Source organism: Pan troglodytes, chromosome 4 (genome assembly GCF_028858775.2).
Source record: "Pan troglodytes isolate AG18354 chromosome 4, NHGRI_mPanTro3-v2.0_pri, whole genome shotgun sequence".
Lineage (NCBI taxonomy): Eukaryota > Metazoa > Chordata > Mammalia > Primates > Hominidae > Pan > Pan troglodytes.
The window spans coordinates 5,716,534-5,735,255 of NC_072402.2; the positions used below are offsets into that span (position 1 = coordinate 5,716,534).

Sequence of the window (18,722 nt, forward strand, 5' to 3'; positions counted from 1 at the left end):
TTAGCATATACCTGGACTTATCCATGGAATGGGCAAGGATATGAGGAATGGCTGCCTCATTAAAGACCTCTGGGCTTCTCCAGCTAAAGGCAGAAAACTGTTGTGTTTGATTGTATCTCTTTGGTTGCCTTGATAATCGAAAGCAATCTCAACTCATTTGATTTAGTCACTGAGAAGCCTGTCATTGTTCTGAAATCACTTGTAAGTTTTCACTGAAACTGGAGAGTTTTTCTTTGTTTGGCAGGATATATTTATAATTTCTTCTACAATGAAAGCCCAGGTGAGAGGGGTCCAAGTAAGCAGATGGCACAGAAGCATTTGTTAGGTGAGATGTACCTGAAATCACCTGCATCTCCTTGTTGGCCTACGGAATGTCTGGCCTGCAGGGGCCTCTGGATGGGGGTGTGGGTGCTGGGTCTGGCCTCGGTCTTCCAGATGCAGGCTGTGGTCATCAGTCGGGTTCTCCCTCACTGCCTCTTTCCTCTGTTTTGAAGCTTAAGACAGAACTTGACACAGTAATTCCTGGCCTGACCCTGGGTGACTCAGTACTCATTCTCATCTTTCCCTCTCCCTCATGACAGGAATCAGGAGCAGATCTCCTTCACCCCCACCCTGTATAAACCTTTATTAACTTTACTGTAAACAGATAAAGAGCTTTCTCTGGTGCATTTGGCTAAGTTTTCCTTCTTGTTTTTTCTTGTCAGTGACACATGCTGTTTTATTCTTGATCCTAGCATATCTGAACCTTTTGCACCATTCAGTAAAGAGAAAAGGGGAGCTCAGGCGAGAAATATAGTTTTATTATTTATTAATTTCTTATTCAGTTCAAATGTTGTCAATTCCTTACCTAAAGTCTAACAACTCTCCCCATTTTGCATCCAAGCATTCTCAATATTTGCTTTAGACAGCAACAGCAGGATGGCAAATGGACCCTAGATTCCCTCTGCTGGGTCAAAGGATGGCCCAATAAGCAAGTACTCGATAATTATTAACAATAATTGAGAGAAAGATGGAATATGGAGTATTTGCCTTTTAGGAAATAGAGTGTTCAGGTTAATATTTTTCTAAAGGAAAGAAAAAGCGTGACAGAGCTATTCCCAGACTTCCACAGTTTAAACTTGGGCCAGTGGTCTAGGGTGTCTTAGGGGTTTGGTGGAAGGAGATTCCTGAGGGTAGCCCCTGCTCACATATATACTCTTTGCCAAGGATTCCATGCAAGTAGTTTGTGTCACTCTCTTGCTTCAGGTATTTTTCTATGCAGACCAGGATTTTCTTGCATTCTGATCTATTCTCAGAATGAGGAATAAAGGGACCCTAAACAAACACAGGTTTCTCTCACCTCACAATAAATCAGAAGTTCAGTAAAATAATGGGAATGTCCTCTAACTTCAAACTGGGTTCAGATTTTATCAAAGCACTTTACTTGTTTGCTCTGAATCATTCAACAAAGTTACCAATTTTGTTTCCTTTAGAAGGTAATGCCAAAGCAAGTTCTATTTGGTTGATTAATTGATTGTTTGATTACATGTTAATCACAGTGATCTTAAAGTTACTTCCTGCCATTGGGATAACTTCTGGGAGTAGGAGGAGTGGTCAAGATGTTTCAGAGTCACTTAAGTCCATGAGCACATGTTCAGCCTCAGCAGCTTCTGTTCTGATCAGGGTCTGTGCAAAGTCCTTGAGGATGACAGAGCAAAGCCATCGGAGGATGGTTGACTTCAGGCTCTCTGCACTCCCTCCCAACAAGGGGCTCTGACACTGGACACCTCATGATCAGGCCCCCAGGGCATGTGCTTCTCCCCATGGGCAGCAGCATCTGACTGGTCATCCCTGTACCTTCGCTCCATTGCTTCATTTGTCCCAGTAGGAAGCTGAGCAGAAGCACCTGGTTTCTAGGAGCTGATGAGGGCTGCTGGCAAATGAGTGGATAGTTTCCCAGAAAAGTAGTGGTCAGTGATCATAACAGGGCACTTAATGCTTGGAGGCAGGGGGCATACCATTATTCCAATGAGCTCCAGGACCTCAGCAAAGTTGATGCAGGCAGTGGAGTATTGGTGTTTTGACAGTAAAAGGAAGCAACACTTGCACCGGCCCATCTCGAACAACTAAAAGTTGTAGCTGCTCATCCCTGGAGAGGGCTCCCACTTCACCAGGCACTGTGCCAAGTTCTTTGTGTGTTCTGTCTGGTGTACTCCTCACAATAAGCCAGCTGAGGCAGATATTGTCATTAACCCATGCTGCAAATAGGGAAACAGAATCTTATAGTAATCACTAAGTGACTTGTTAAATTCACAGCCAATCAAAGGCAAACCCGGGGTTTGAATTCAATTTATCTTTCTGTCTGCTGCTTATGCTAAAATTCCGCCCCATTTCCTTTCTCTTATTCGCCTGTCTTAAAGCTTCAATTCCATCATCACCTCTTCTGTAGAGTTTCTTTGATTTATAGAGAAGCCTTGGAGTTGAGCCTCTCCAGTCTCACTTCCACAATGGTGCAGCAGTCAACTTGCTATAGTTAGACTAACCATAACTCTGCTGTTCTAGAGACTCTGAAGTCCTGGATACCTGGACTATATATTTCTGATGTGAGGATTGCTAGCTGCTAGTACCATACAGGTAATATACATATGATGAAAGGAGGAAAAAGAAAAACAGACAGAGGAAGAAAAGAAAGAAGAAGGGGAGGAAGAACACAGGAAGGAAAAAAGCAGACCCTGTCATTCTTTTCAAAAGACTTAACCATAGCCATTTACCTAAAAAGAATATTAATTACTTCTATTGTATAAATAAAAAAAAACTAAAAGACAACTGAAGGTGGCCTGAATTTTTTCATTGTGTAAAAATTAATGGAACTGTGTCATTAGATGCCCCACAGGAAGAAGGTATCATACACCTATTCACAGCGAGTAAGATGTCAGAGAGAAAAAGACCTGTGTTTTCTATCAATAGCCAATTTCTGGAATTTAAATTTAATACATTTTAAGAACGATATCCTGAGACTTACATTATCAATGATCACACTTTCCTTATCTTGAACTAGGATAATAAAAATACGTAAAAAAAAAAAAGTCAATTTTCTAACCTAAAAACCTTTGAAACAGTCACCCCCAGCATAGAGCACGGTGCCAATAATGCTCGATGAATTCTTCTTGAAAGCATGTGTAAATGCATGAATGTATGAATCCATAAGGAAATGAATCTCTCTGAACCTTAACATTTAGGCAGTCAAACTGGAGATGGGAGTGGAGAACAAGATATAGTCGAGCTCCCTAAACAATTACCACGTAGTAAGATAGCACAGAGAAAGACGCCAAGAAGGGATTTTATTTTTAAGATAAGGAAAACTAAGAGATACAGAAGATAGATTGAGAGACTCCAAACACTCTCAGTGGCAGCTCGAGAAGATGAAAAGACAATGACACAGAAGTGAATAGTCTAAAAGTTAATGGCTATTTTCCAACTTAAAAGTTCTGCGTCTTCTGTAGGACACTCAATTTGAGTTTAGAGTGAGTTAAGAAAAAAATCCATATTGGGACATAAGCTAGTACAATTTAGAACAGCAAGTTAAAGAAAAAAAAGTAAAAGTTATAAAAAATGTTTTGAAAAGAAATATCTGTAAGAATAACCACAGACACATCACTAGCAAATTGACGAAGAAATCAATGAAGTATGCTCAGGGTACTGAGGGAGGAAAATCAATATTGAATGATGTTCTAATCCATGACCATTAGAATTTATGATGCAATAAAGACATTTTCAGTCTTATTTAAGGCAGTTTACAAGCTTTCTACATTGAAAGGAAGGACTACATATTAAGGAAAAAAAAAAAAAAAGCAAAGTGCCTATGGAGGCATGGTGTGGATTACGAAAGTATGCCCAGTAAAGACCTTACTAACATCTATGTGTTCATATAACCAATTCTGTGTCTAAATTTGACTTTTGTGTATTAAACAGTTGCGGTTAAAATTCTATACAACAGGTTGAGTGGTTCTTTAGTTAATAGCTAACGAATACCATGCTCCTTGTCCTGTTGTGGAAGGAGGATACAGGACCTAAATAATTTTTGACACTGTTGAAAAAATTTAGAATAAATCCTATTTATTTAAGTATGAATAAACTTAAAGAAAGTAAAAGAGAATTTAAAAAACTGTTTTAATATCATATAAGGTAATATTAGAAAAAATAAGGAAAGAAAGAAAAAGAAGAAAAAGGAAGGAAGAGAAAAGCTTTACTGCTAAAAATTATCAAGTTTTTAAATCTTCCTAACATTTCTCTCCAGTGGTTGTGAATTCCTCATGTTGTGAGATGGTGCTCTGCCCTCATAAGGAAGAAACCAGCTCTCACTTCGCATCCTCCCTTGCAGCTAAGGTGCAAGCATGTGACCTTGGCTCCAACAATAAGCATATTTAAATAGGCATGAGTGAGGCTTCTGTTCAGAGTCCAGAGAATCTAAAAAGCAGGTGCTTTGCAGCATCCACTGTGGTGAGGGTAAGGGAGGAGACCTCCTCTGCCAGGCCAGCCATAGCACCCAGGCCCAGCACTCTCAGTGTTATCTACAGGGGCTGTGCCCACAGCTCGGTGTTCCTCTGCTGGGGCAGTCCTGCTGTGCCACGTGGGTGTTCCAGCAAAGGATGGTTCTCTGGCCTTCTGTGACACACTCTGACGGTCTCTAGTATGCCTAAATAAGTCTCTTTCCTGCTTAAATTAGAACTGATTTGTAATGTATAGCCAACAACTCTGAATGGCATCATGCATGGTGAGGAAAACACAGTTTCACCATGGTACTATAACAATTGATCCAGGCAGCATTCTTTGCTGGACACATAAAATAATGAATGTGAGTTTGCTAAATAGTAATATTTACATACATTCAATGTTATTTGTTTTTTTACAACAGGAATAAAAACTTTAGGATGGGTTAATGTAACACAACCTTAACCAAGTGATCCAACTTAATATCCTCAATAACAGGACAAACTGACATCATCTGCCTACAGTTATGACACCCTGAGAAGGAAACATCACTTCTTTAATATTCCTGCCAAAAGAAAAGAAAAGCATGACCTCATAACCTGAATTCAATCAGGAGGAAACATGCAACAAACCCAAATTGAGGAACATTCTACAAAGTAATTGGGCTGAATTCTTAAAGTCAAAATCATAAAAGATGAAAGCTGAGTAAATTTTCTGGATTAAAGGAGACAAACTGGACATGGCAATTAAATTTAATGTCAAATTCTGAATTGGATCCTGGCATATAAAAAAGAAATGTAGCTACAGAAAACATCATTGGGAAAATTAATAAAATTTGAATGTGAAATATGGATTAAAAATAGTATTGAATCAATGTTACATTTTCAATTTTGATTACTATACTGATACGTAAAATCCCTTTGTCTAGCTGAGAGGATGTACTGAGGTCATCAGAAAAGATTTTGCAAATATGTTGTTAATTTAGTCTCCACTCATAGCTGAGATTTTATCCTGAGGACCTTTTTAACCTAATGGAAATACTGGAGATGAGAAACAAGTTTCTCTCCCAAATTTGAAAATTCTGGCTCTTCCATATTCCCTCTAAATTGTAATTGCAAAATGCTCCATTCTTCCTCTAGCTCATCTCTTTCTTGCAATACCTTATTATACTTAGCTCTAAGAGCCAGCTGAACATTCAACATTCTGCTTCAAAATTTAATTGTTCAAATCAAAAAGTTTATTAGGTACATTTGCTATCTCCCAAGTTAGCAAGCATGAGGGCTTTACGATTTGTTCCACCACCACATGACATGGGTCACCGTAACTCCAGACTCAATTTCCCTCCACTCCCTCCAACCTTGACCACAATGCAATGACAGGAATCTTTGATTTTTGTTATAGCAGCACCAGCACCCCAATTCTGCATAGCAGTTCTGCCTTAATTACCTATTGTCATGATAATGATGTTTTAGAAACTATCCTCAGATGCCTTAAAACAATGTAAATTTGTTATTGCTCATGCGTCAGTGGTCAGCTGGGCAGTTTTACTACTCTCACCTGGGCATCTGTGGTCAACTGCAGGTCTCACCTGTGGTCAGCTGCAGGTCTGGTGAGTGCCTCTGCTGATGGAGGCTGGGCTGCCTGACATGTTTGGGGTCAGTGGCTGTGACCAGTTTATGATGGTTTCAGTTGCAATGGCTGAGACAACTGGGCTCTCATCCACGGGACTCTCACATTCCTCAGTCCCTCCACACATGTCATCACGGTAAATGCAGAGAGCCAAAACCCAGCAAGCCCAATTATGCAAAAAGGCACATGGAAATTTAGTGTACGTCGATGTGATTTTCTTCGCATCCAATTGGTTAATGTAAGTCACATGGCTGAGTCCAAGGCAGAGTTGGAGAGAAGTAAAAATTATAGAACTGAAGGAGTAGATATGGGGAGACTTATTAGGATCTTTCTGCAACCAACCTACCACATGGTGACCTGGTTTGTGATGAAGACACCACTGATAATCAGTGGGATAAGTCTTAGAATCTCCATAGGTAGCGCTAGGTGAATCTGATATCTACATTGAAAAAATGAATTTTGACCTCTAACTTATGCCAAAGACAAAAATTGATTTAATTGGACCACAGAATTCAATGTGCAAGATAAAACAATAAAGCTTCCAGACACGTCCCTGCTGATTTATTACCAGTCTCATGATGGGAGTTGCCTTTTGAAAACACAGTCAGCTCATAAAGTCCCCTTCTCAGAAATGTGACATGGCCCCACTGTCTTCAAAATAAATGTCAATCCTTTTATCGTTGCCTTTAAAATCCTTCTAAATCTTACCTCAAGCTACATCCCAAAAGGGACCTCCTCCCCTAGACATGCCAGGAGCTGCTCGCCCCGGAAAGCAGCTCTGTTTGCAGAATCGCGCACCGGCTCTGCACACTCCCACTCGCTTTTCTGGTTGCTCAGCTTTCTACTCCCTCTTTATTGGTAAAATATAAATTGCAATTTCAGGACACATTTTTTTAAGTATTGGGCTCTTGAAACTTTCCAGAGTACACAGGCAAACATAACTCCCTCTCTTATGTGTCCTCCCAGAATTTTACTCAGTCACGTTGCTCACTGCTGCGCACTCCTGCAGACGCATCCCAGTGGACTCTGCGCTGCATCCCCAGAGTACAGCGAGTTTCCCGCCTCCCGTTAGAGATCCAACACATATTTTTTTGAAAGAAGAAACTGATGGAAGACAGGAAGCAAAAAGGAGAGGAAGGAAAGGGATAGGAAGGAGGGGAAGGAAAGGGACAGGAAGGAGGAAAAGGAAAGGGAAAGGAAGGAAAAGAAAGGAAAGGGAACTTGAAATCCTACAAGGTCTCAAAGTCAAAAAACATGTAAGTCAATTATCACAGAAAATAAAAGAACTGCTACAAGGGCAAGTTACTGGGCCAAATCTGTCACTATTACAACATAGTATGAGTGTGTTCATTTTTGGTCATTGTAATCATTGTTGCTTTGGTTATAGTCATCTATTTTATAATTTGTGGTGTCCATTTAGTTATCTTTTGTAAAAAAAAAAATGTATTGTGCATGTGTATGTGTGAGAGACAGAGAGAGAGTTTTTCACAAATGGAAAATGAAGATACAATTTGGATTTGGGAGAAATGGAAATTTATTTTAATGCCTGTTGACATTTATTTCACTTTGATAACCATATTATCTCCCACCCTTAATTTTAGAGATTGCTAGGAGGAAAGATGTTGCATTCTTAATAGATCAAGTAATTTAACTTCCAATAATAGTTTAAGCTAGATTTTCCACCCTGATGTTGTTTGAACGTTTGTGTCTCTCCAAGATTCATGTTCATACTTAATTCCCAATGCAGTAGTATTAAGTTGTAGGGTCTTTATTAGGTGATTAGGTCATGAGGGCTCTGGCCCCATGAATGGGAATACTCCCCTTATAAAAGGATTTGAGGGAGTTTGTTCATCACTTTTGCCATGTGAAGACATAGCTAGAAGGTGCCATCTTTGAAGGAGAGTATGCTTTCACCAGACAATGAATCTGCTGGTACCTTGGTCCTGGATTTCCCAGTCCCCGGAACTGTGGTCAATAAATTTCCATTAGTTATAAATTTCTCAATCTAAGGCATTTTGCTATAGTAGTGTGAAAAGGCTGAGACACACTGATTCTTTTACTTTTCATTGTCGTCAAGGGGAAAAATATCTTTTAAAAATAGTGGAGAGTAACCATCCAGTGATCTTTCTAGACCTCATGGCTGATGTTGGCTCGATGACCCAGAAGAAATGCTTTGAACCAACATTAGTTTTATACTTAGGGCACACCCATAGGAACCTATTATATTTGCAACTGGTTACACTTTAATCAATCCCAGGCAGCTGAAGTAAGTCACACAGTTTACATCTCTTGCTTAACATACGCTGAGATATATTTCCTGGAATATTATTAGTCCTGAAGTGATTTTCCAGGCAGCCAATGCCAAGGTTTATTTATTTTTAAAGAAGTCTGAATGTTATCAATATTTGACTTTGCTAATAAGATATTTGAAGAATTTCCTTATTTTTTCTCTTTGTATATGATTTAAATAGAGTAAAAGCCTAATATTTTAGAATCACATGATAATTTATATACAAATTAGATTGAGGTTACCTTATCAAATTCATTTGTTATTATTCAAGTACATACCGTTTTACTGGTCAAAGGTTTAGATTCTGTTCCTTCTAATTGATCAGTCTGATTGCTTTGCTGGTACAGAAGCTACCTCTGAGTGAGTGTCTGCATTGTAGATTTCTGCAGAGGTGCAGATGAGCTATAGATCTGCCGATTTGGCTTATAGATCTCCACCCCTCCTGCCATGCCAGCTCCTTCTTTACTTTTAAGTGCACTTCAAACACAGCATAAAGGTGGTTTGGAACTCAAATAAAACAGAACTTTGTTGAAGCTGTTAGTAGAAAAGGCAATACTTTATAATTTGGGCATAGACTCAATGTCAATTTCCCAAAAATTGTAGCAAAATTCTACTTATGAAATGTAATCAATAATTGCCTAAAAACATTCTGTTGTACTCGGAGAATGTGTCTGTCTTCTAAAATGGTGTTTTAATTTTTAGGATTGCTGTTTTAGAGAATTGAAGATCCTTCATCTTCAAGAATCTGAAATCTACCATGATCTTCACATGTAGCAAAACACAATGGGATGTAGTCATTTAAGAGTGCTGTGAAGGCAGTGTATGTGTACACAGAAGCCCAAAAGGCTAAAATTGGGTGAAGAAGGAGAGAAAGTTGGGTAAAAAATGAAGTCATCATAGTTGGGTGGACAGATACTTGATCAGTGGGCCAGACACACCACCACATGACCATGGCAAAGCGGCAGACATCACTCCATCCTTGGTCCCACATTTTAAGAGAGAAATAGCAATAACTGTTCCAATTTTATCTCCTGCATATCTGTTAAGGGATAATCCTACAAAACAGGCACATCGACTTGGAGGTCGTAGATGAAAGCTAACTGACTATAGAGCACTAAATTTTTAAATTCCAACCCAAAGACAAATAGACTTTGTATTTTACATTACTCTGATGTGGAATGAGAAAAGAGCTCAAGTGACATTTCAATTTATCATAGCTAATCATATGAACATTATTATATAAATGGAGATTCTAAAGCACTAGGTTTTAAAAAACCTTAAAGGATAATTTTAAAATACCCTCAAAAATGTATAAAGCCATGCATGCAAATCCTTATGTCTCCCAATTTCTTGCTGAAACGTCAAAACCAATGCAACATGAAAAGAAATTATCGAATTTGTAAAATATAAAGAGGGTGTAGTTATGTGCCTGAAACGTGGAGCAGCTTTGGCAGAAGACTGAGCAGGCACAACCTACTCACTATTGGGAAGCCTCTGTAGAAAGAGGGGCAGTGCCTCTCAGCCCCCGAATTTCCAGGGCCCATGAGAAGGTCTTGGATCCAGGTGTCTGAGGACCAAAGCTGAGTGAGCAGAAATTCTTCTTGGTCATGTTCACCCAGGTTTGGGGGAGAGTACACTCAATGCATCACCAAAGGAGTGCTGTCAATTGTTAATGTCTTCATCAATGAATGCAAGCAAACTAAACTGCCAAAAATACAAAAATACTAAATAACCTACTAAAAATACAAAAATTAGCTGGGTGTGGTGGTGCGCACCTGTAATCCCAGCTACTCAGGAGGCTGAGGCTGGAGGATCTCTTGAACCTGCCAGGTGGAGGCTGCAGTGAGCCTGGAACATGCCAATGCACTCCCACCTGAATGACAGGAGTGAGACCCTATAAATTTAGAGGGAAAATAGAAAAACTTAAAACATTAAAACCACTATGCTAACCCTGCCATGAGCACAAAACAATATGGAAGAAACAAAGCATTCTGGGAAATAAAAATCTGACTTCCAAAGTTTAAAATGTAATAGAAGTAAATAACATACAAGCTACCACAAAAATCTAATTAATGAATTAGAAAGTTAGTTTAAAAACCTCCTATTATTTAGAGAAGAGGTAGAAAATAGCTTTCATCTTGTGCACCAATTATTACTGATCGATAGTGGTTGCCTATGTTAAGAAAGATTCTGAGGTACTGCTTGGGTACCAATTCCATGGTTTGACTCCTGAATTTCAATTAAACATCACTGAGGGACTATTTAATGTAAAGAAAATAAAACCTACATCTACTTGGAATAGACAATTTTCCTGCAAAGAAACCAGAATCAAATTGGTTTAGATGTCTGTGCAGCCATATTTACCTAATTCTAAGGGAAAGTGATTATGACTCTTGAGTTCAACACTCAACTAACCCTCATACATGTGCAACAGCCAAAATAAATTAATTAAAAATTAAATAAATAACATAGGAAATATATCATTTAATACCTCTTTTAACACACGATTTTTAAAAATTTTTTTTTATTATTATACTTTAAGTTCTAGGGAACATGTGCACAACGTGCAGGTTTGTTACATATGTACACATGTGCCATGTTGGTTTGCTGCACCCATTAACTCGTCATTTACATTAGGTATTTCTCCCAATGCTATCCCTCCCCCATCCCCCAACCCCACAACAGGCCCCGGTGTGTGATGTTCCCCGCCCTGTAACACACGAGTTTTTTAAGTGAACCAGGATAAAGAAATCAATAAAGAGCAAAGGATGGTACAGAAGAAAGATATCCGACAAATGGACAACATTAAAGCATTTATTTAAACAGAAACAATTGCCGTGCATGTATTTTTGAAGCTTAATGCAAATACTTTAAAAAACATTCTTGCTTTATACTTAAAATTTAAATTTGCACTGAAATGTTATATGACCTCACTCCAAACTCAGAAATGGTACCTGGATAAAGGAAGAAGAGTAATACTCATCCAGGAGGTATTATTTCACTCTTGATGTTAATTAAGAAATCGAGATTCAACTATATGTTCTTTCAAAATGTGAGTGTGAAATTGCAGAACGGAAAACCTTTTCGAAAAGTCTTCCAAGGAAGGCTGAGGCTTCCGCTGGGAACGAAGAACCAAAATGAAGGATATGGAGTGAGGCGACAAGATGGCGACCACATACGGTTTGAGTTCCAGCTGTCAACGTCCCGATGAATTCCTTCTTTTTAGAGGTGCTTTCCCCAGGCAATTCTTGGTCAGCCTCTCCGCCAAAGAAGAAAACACCCATGTCAGTGACACTTCCTGTGATTCGTTCTGCTGCCCTCCTGGAACAAAACTAAATTAATCTATCCTTTTGGGGAGACTCTTTTCATGTGTTTGCTGACGTGCATTTAAACGGTTTCCTTTAAAATTGTTTTTTTAATATGGATGTTTCAGTCACCAAAAATAGAAGAGTTCGGTTTCTTCTACTGCAAAGAACATGTTCACCTTGTGGAGAGCAAAATGGTTGAGCTTTTTATAAACTCCCCGGACCACCTCCAGCCATTTGTGCAAATTAACACGGGGCTAAACTTGGAAACCTGATCTAGTAATTCAAAGTAAAATAAGAAATAAGCATGGTTGTAAATTATAAGTAAAATGAAATATGTTCATTTTAATTTAATGTAGAATTTGTTCAATATTAATGACACATATTTACAGAAACTGAATTGGAAACATAGTAATTATAAATAATGGGAAGAGAGAGTTTTCCTTTTTAATCTAATGTGCTTAGTCAATGTCTTAAAGGTTGGCAAAGTCAAGAGCTGCAGACCTAAGGCAGCTGGCAATCTGCCTATGGAACTTCTAGAGACAAAAGGAAATTAGTTACTATTTAAACACCAACCAATGGGGCTTTGGGAAAAGAAGATTCCAGGCTCTGACTCCCCCTGGGACCCTCCTAGGCCTTCCCAGGGTGCTCAGGCAGAAAATGCAGAGAGCACTGTGCACCAGGATGTTATTAAAATAATTTAAAAATGCAAGCCCCAGGAAGCTGAGAATTGGGAGAGGAGTTACACACTGATAATAAATATTTTTGTAAAGCTGAACAGAAGAAGAAAAACTGCCCTGGGAACAAAACTGACTACAATTTCCCCTTTTAATTTTAATATTGATCAAGTAAATTTGCAAAATCTGAGAATATATGCCCAGCTAAGTGTACACTAAGTGTACATGAGCATGTGTGCACATACAGAGGCACACGGGAAACTTCCCATGCTACGGGAGGCTTGACGAGAAAAATAAGAGAACAGAAAGTGGATGAGACCATGAAACATGGCCATTGTGGGAGAAGAGGCAGTTGGACTGAACGAGACAGATACTACCTAGGCTATGGAGCTTCTGTCAGTTCTGGAGCAAGTTAGCTCTGATCTGGATTTGAACTTGCTACTCTAAGGCACATTATACATATATATATGTATATATATATACACACATATATATATATACACACACACCTATATATATATATACCTATATTGCTACAATTAACTGTGCAGCCAGATGTTAAATTTTGTTTTTTCTGGTCTCACCTGAGTCATCAAAGCTGAGAAGAACATGTCTCAATCATACCACATTCTGAAAAGAGATGCAGAACTGTGCATACAGTACATGTGGTGGCCCAAACCTGGTTCTGAGACTATTCCATTCACTCACGTCCAGAGTATAATAGAGAATGTTAATGATTTACAGTGAGAAAAAGATTGAGGATTTATCAGGCAAAGTTATTGGAATGCTCTACACTCCTTTCTCACATCAAAACAAACAAGTGTCTTGGAGAGAAAAAATCAGAGAGCAAAGGTGATCTGCTGGAATGAAGACTCACATCTATCTCCCTACCCTCACCCCTGCTGGGGGCTTTCTGAGCTGCAGAAGCTCCCTGCGAAGCCCTAGGGGAGTTCTCTGGGGAGAGCATTCACTGTGCACCTCCCGGAGCGTGTAGGAGACCAACATTGACACTAGACTCGCATCTGGGCAGGTAGGAGCAGCCCCTGCTGGCCAGTTGAGGGGAGTTCTTGTGCCAGTGGTTGGGGCATGACACTGACCTGTCCCATGGCCCAAGAAGATCCTTCCAGAAATAGATAGGATTGCATAATGTGGAAGGCCCTGCCAAGAACCCTGCCTGCCAGGGGATGCAATTCTACCAGAAAGGAACTTTGGGGTATCCTGGAACAGAAGGCACAGGGTGCCACAATCAAGCGTAGGAGCAGAGCTCAGACTTTGCCAGGGAACCACAGGCTGAGTGGACAGCAGGTCTGTGAGGTTTCTACAGGTACCATGAGAGAAAGAGAGACAGAGCCAGCATGCCCCCCTCCTTGCCAGGAACATGGCACTAACCCAGATAGCTGCTGCCTCATCCAGAAAGACTTTCTAACCCTTTATGTCTCCACTTTCCAAGTCCTGACCTCCACCCAAAAGGAGGAGCGAGGAAAACCAGGCAGGCTGGCATCCTCCTGCTCCAAATTGTCAAGCTGGTGATGGTCTCTCCATAGGGAAGGATGTATGCCTTGGGCGTTATGAGGAATTGAAACAGGAAACAGTCTCAACTTTCTAAATTGCTAAAAAATGAGCATGTCCTACTGAAACTAATGGAAAAGATGGGAAACCTGTTTGACAAAGTGTTCAAGGGTGAGACGGGAGATTTGAGAAGCTAAGAATGTGTCCAGAGGTGAGGCAAAAGACAGTGAAGTTAATTTCTTGTTTATGAACGGAAGTAAAATGTGCACCATGCTCATTCCCTAATGTGGGGTAATCATTCATAAGCATATCTTCATTTGTCTTCCTTAGGTTCTTAACAGTTGTCCCTTCTATACAGTGCTATAGTTGTCATGGGTCCTGCCTATGGCATTAGGTTTTAGCACTCACAGTGGAGAACACAGGAGAAGGTCATCCTTGCCCAAAGACTTGCTCCAGCCTGTTTGCTCCACATTTAGCAGGCATAAATGTATAAGAGATCAACTAGGTTGTTGACTAAGGAGGAAAATTCCTATCATAAAGAATAAAACAAGCCGGGCATGCTGGCTCATGCCTGTAATCTCAGCACTATGGGAGGCCAAGGCAGGTGGATCAGTTGAGGTAAGGAGTTTGAGACCAACCTGGCCAACATGGTCAAACCCCGTCTCTACTAAAAATACAAAAATTAGCTGGATGTGGTGGCAGGCGCCTGTAATTCCATCTACTCAGGAGGCTGAGGCATGAGAACGCTTGAACCTGGGAGGCGGAGGTTGCAGTGAGATGAGATGGCACCACTGCACTTCAGCCTGGGTGATAGAACAAGACTCAGTCTCAAAAAATAAAAAAATAAATGAAAGAATCAACACTTCGGAGCAAATTATAGATATGGGAGTGGAAGGGGAGTATGTCAGAAATACCTTCAAGGATTCACGTTGAATCATTGACAGTGGTAATACCATTAAGAAAATTGGAAAAAAATCTATAGGGAATCTGTTTGGAGAGGCCCCTGACAAAGCTTTGCTTATGTGTGTTTACTGATGCCACGGACATCCAAGCAGATGATAGGAGCAGAAGGTTAAAGAAGTTAAAGGTCAAGGAGTAATCCAAGGCGAGAAAGAAATGAGCCAACACTTAACCCATGTTTGAAGCTTGGGTGGTGAGAGAGAGAATGCGCTTCTAAGTTTAGGTCCTGTTTGTCATTAAAAAAGCTAGACTCATATTAATGTGTCAAGTGTTATAAATGTTATGAAGAAAATCCTACAGGAACCCAAATGAGGAAGTGATTCCTGCTGGGTGGGAGGCAGTCAAAATTTAGCCGACTCTTGAAGGATAGATGACAGATATGAGGATAGACCTCAGGAGGGAGCTTCCAGCAGAAGCTGTGATGTGATGCCAGCTGTAGAGGCAGGAAGCCCAGGGCGGCTCACGCTGCCAGCCTCTGGGGTCTGAGGAGGGCATACAGCAAAGCAACTTGGTGGGGATAGGTGTCACCAGATCAGATGAGAGACAAGGACTTGTATCTGGTACTAATTTTTGTGAAGTAATGGGTCTGTTTGTTTATGGTGCTAAGATAGGCAGAGGGCTTTGATGAGAACTGAAGGTTTTTTGGAACAAAGCAACAAAGATGATAAGGATGATAGTTGGGGAGATGAAGAAAGAGTCCTCCTCCTCTCCAGAAGGGTTTCTGTGGGAGCTCATGGCAGTGGGAGCTCATGGCAGTGGGAGCTCATGGCAGAGTGATAATAAGAGCACAGCCAGCCCCGTGGCAAGGGGAGGGCAAGGGAGAGGCACGCAGGCTCAGGGACAGATCAATTGCCAGGCGAAGGAAACCAGGTGAAACTGAAGACAGCTGTCAGTTATTGAGCCTAAACGTCAGAATCGTGGTGAGGAGCATGTTAAGTAACAACAAGCAAAGACTTGGTCTTGTATTGGACATGAATACAAGGCATCGCTGGGACACCTAGATGCACACCTGGAGCCAGCTGAACGAAGGTAGAGAGAGAAAGTTGAGACTGCACTTGAGACTGGAGAGATGAAGCCATAGACCTTAGATGGGTGGTTCTCGGACTTCAGCCCACTGCAGCAGCACCTGGAGGACTCCTTACAGCACAGACTGCTGGACCCACACCCAGAGCTTCTCAGCCAGCAGGGCTGGGAGGAAACTGGCACTTCCTGTGCAGGAGATACTGGTGCTGCTAGTTGTCTAGGGACCACACCTTAGAACTACTGCCTTAAAAGTCACTGAGGAGGCAGTGGCTCAAAGTGTGGTCTCTGGACAACTAGCAGCACCACTTCTTTCTATGGGGAAAGAACTGAAAAGAACTGAAACAAAAACAGGCCCCCGCCCTCAAGAGGGGGGAAAAAAAGTCAGCCCTCTTCCCCTGAGAGTCTGATTTAGTTGGCCTGGGCCCAGATGATGTCATTGGTATTTTTATTGCTCTCCAGGTGGTTCTGACATGCTTCCAGGGTTGAGAAACACTGATTAAGGAGGAGAAAAGAAAGCAATTTATTTAAAAATTTTTAAAAGAAACAGACAAAAAGCCCACTTTTTTTGGCACTGATCTAATTCTCTTTTCTTTCCTCAGGAAAAGCAGTTGAAATACCATTAGTTAACAGATTGCCCAATGAAGTCGATGACAACTGTGATAAGAAATTACTCACTATCACAGCGTCTCCAAGAGATGAACAGTGGATGATGCTTCCAAAGCACAGATGTCCCTCTCCTCCTCAACCTTCTCTCCCCAGAAAGATGTCAACACTGTGGAGATTGTGCTATGAAGATACCTGGTGTGGCGTTGCAATAGATGAAATATTAAGGGCAATTCAACAATTTTCTGAACAAATACATGAATTTAACTTGAAGTTGAATTTAATTTGACTTCAAGAAAAATTATATTTCTGGTCCTCCTATGATCATGTACTAAGAATTATTTAACTGCAGATACAATTGTTATCTTTAGAGCTAGAAGGCCTCATTTTAGAATTAAAATGAATGGCAACCCAGACAGATAAAGTCGAGTCGTGATCATCCCACTGCGGAGGCAGAGCCAGTGCTGGCCATCCCCCGACCACCCCAACACACTCCAGGTCTCACACATTTAATCTCTCTCTCTGCCAAGGGAATTTTTTCTTTCCATTTATTCTTAGAAACAACTAAGGGAGTTTTAAGTTAAATACATGCTGCCAAATTGAATCCAAGGAAACTAAAGTCAAATATATTAGCAAACACTTAATGTCCTCTCCATTTTGACATTTCTCCCTCAATTCCTATTTCTGAGTAAAGGCTGTTCAGATGAATAAAAACATATTTTCAGAAATCTGAGCTCATAAGACCTATAGGCCTGTGAAGTCACAGACCGTGCACTGTCAGCAGTCAGCAATTCTACTGGGTTGAATTGGCATGTTTCAAACTATGTATTTTTGTTAAAAAAAAAAAAAGGGTGTGTAAATGCATTTACAAAATAATTTGTACTCTTTCCCAGTAATTTATAGTTGCCTTCACAGCACCCAGTTCCTGATTTCACACCAAGCCCTTGCTGAGGATATGAGAGTAATAAAAAGGGGAGCCCTGGCTCTTCCTCTCCTTTAGTGTCTTCCCTGGAAGTGGACTGCGAGAAGAGCTTCTTCAGCCACCTTCTGCCTGCAGACAACCTCCATGAGTTTGCTTTAGAAGAAGGCTTCAATTTGAAGAAAGTCAAATAAAACAAGATAGACTATCATTCCCATAGATGCAAAAGAAGGTGAACCCAGATTCAGATCCTAAGTCAGCCATTCTGCAGGGAACTCTTAGGTGTCCAGGTCAGAGGCTCTATTCAAACTGCCTCGTCAATATTGGTTCCTCAGTTGTTGCAAATATACCACACTCATGCACGTTGTTAATAATAAAAGGGGAACTGTAGAGGACGGGGTGGTGTATATGAGAACTCTGTACTTTCTGTGTAATTTTTCTATAAACCTAAAATAGCTCTAAAAATAAAGTTTATTCAGAAACAAAAAAATTAATCATCTATCCTGAGTAAATATTATATAAGATTTATCTAAGTTTTTACCTACTTCTTCAAATGTGCTGACCTTTACTGAAAATCTTTTATACGTTTTGAATATTCTTTTCACTCCATTGAAACGCAGTCCTCCTGGTAATTTTGTTTTGTACTGTATACCCAGTGTATTCTACATCACCAAAAGCTTTAGAGTAAGTTTCCCAGCCTACCAACCCCACTAAATGCCCACATGCTGAAAGCATAGTACAATAGTCTCTTTAACATCACAGGTTTCAACTGCACAGGTTCTTATATGTGGATTTTTTTTTCAATCAATACATTGGAACAATTTTGGAGGTTTGCAACAATTTTTAAAAACTCACAGATGAATTGTGTAGCCTAGAAATATTTTTACAATTACAAAATGTTAGATATGTTATGAATGCATAAAATATACACATTAATCTATTGTTTATATTATCAGTAAGTCTTCCAGTCAGCAGTAGGATATTAGTGATTCAGGTTTTGAGGAGTAAAAATTTATGCATGGATTTTTTTTTTCTATGCAGAGGTTGGCTCCTTTAATCCCCTGCTGTTCCAGGGTGACTTGTACACACTTATTTCTCTCTCTCACACACTCACATACACACACATCCACACACAGGCACATCCACATTACCAGAGGCCACATCAAAGAAACTTAAATGGAAAATCTCAGCAAATGGTATGAGGTGGGATTCTAGGATTTATTTTAAAAATAGTATTGAATGTTGTGTATGTGATAATTCAAAGAATAAAATGGCTAACATAGAATGTGGAAAGGCGTATTAAACGAATTCATTTCAGCCTATTTAACTGGAGTCAC

At 40.1% G+C, this 18,722-nt stretch overlaps 1 long non-coding RNA gene across 1 annotated transcript in view; it reads left to right on the plus strand.

Annotated features, from left to right (window-relative positions):
* Positions 1-18,651, plus strand: part of LOC104006330 (uncharacterized) — an 82,520-nt gene extending 63,869 nt beyond the window's left edge. Inside the window, exon 3 of the long non-coding RNA XR_680004.5 lies at positions 16,463-18,651. This is a non-coding gene — a long non-coding RNA (uncharacterized LOC104006330). The remainder of the gene's footprint in view (positions 1-16,462) is intronic.
* Positions 18,652-18,722: the final 71 nt, after the last annotated feature.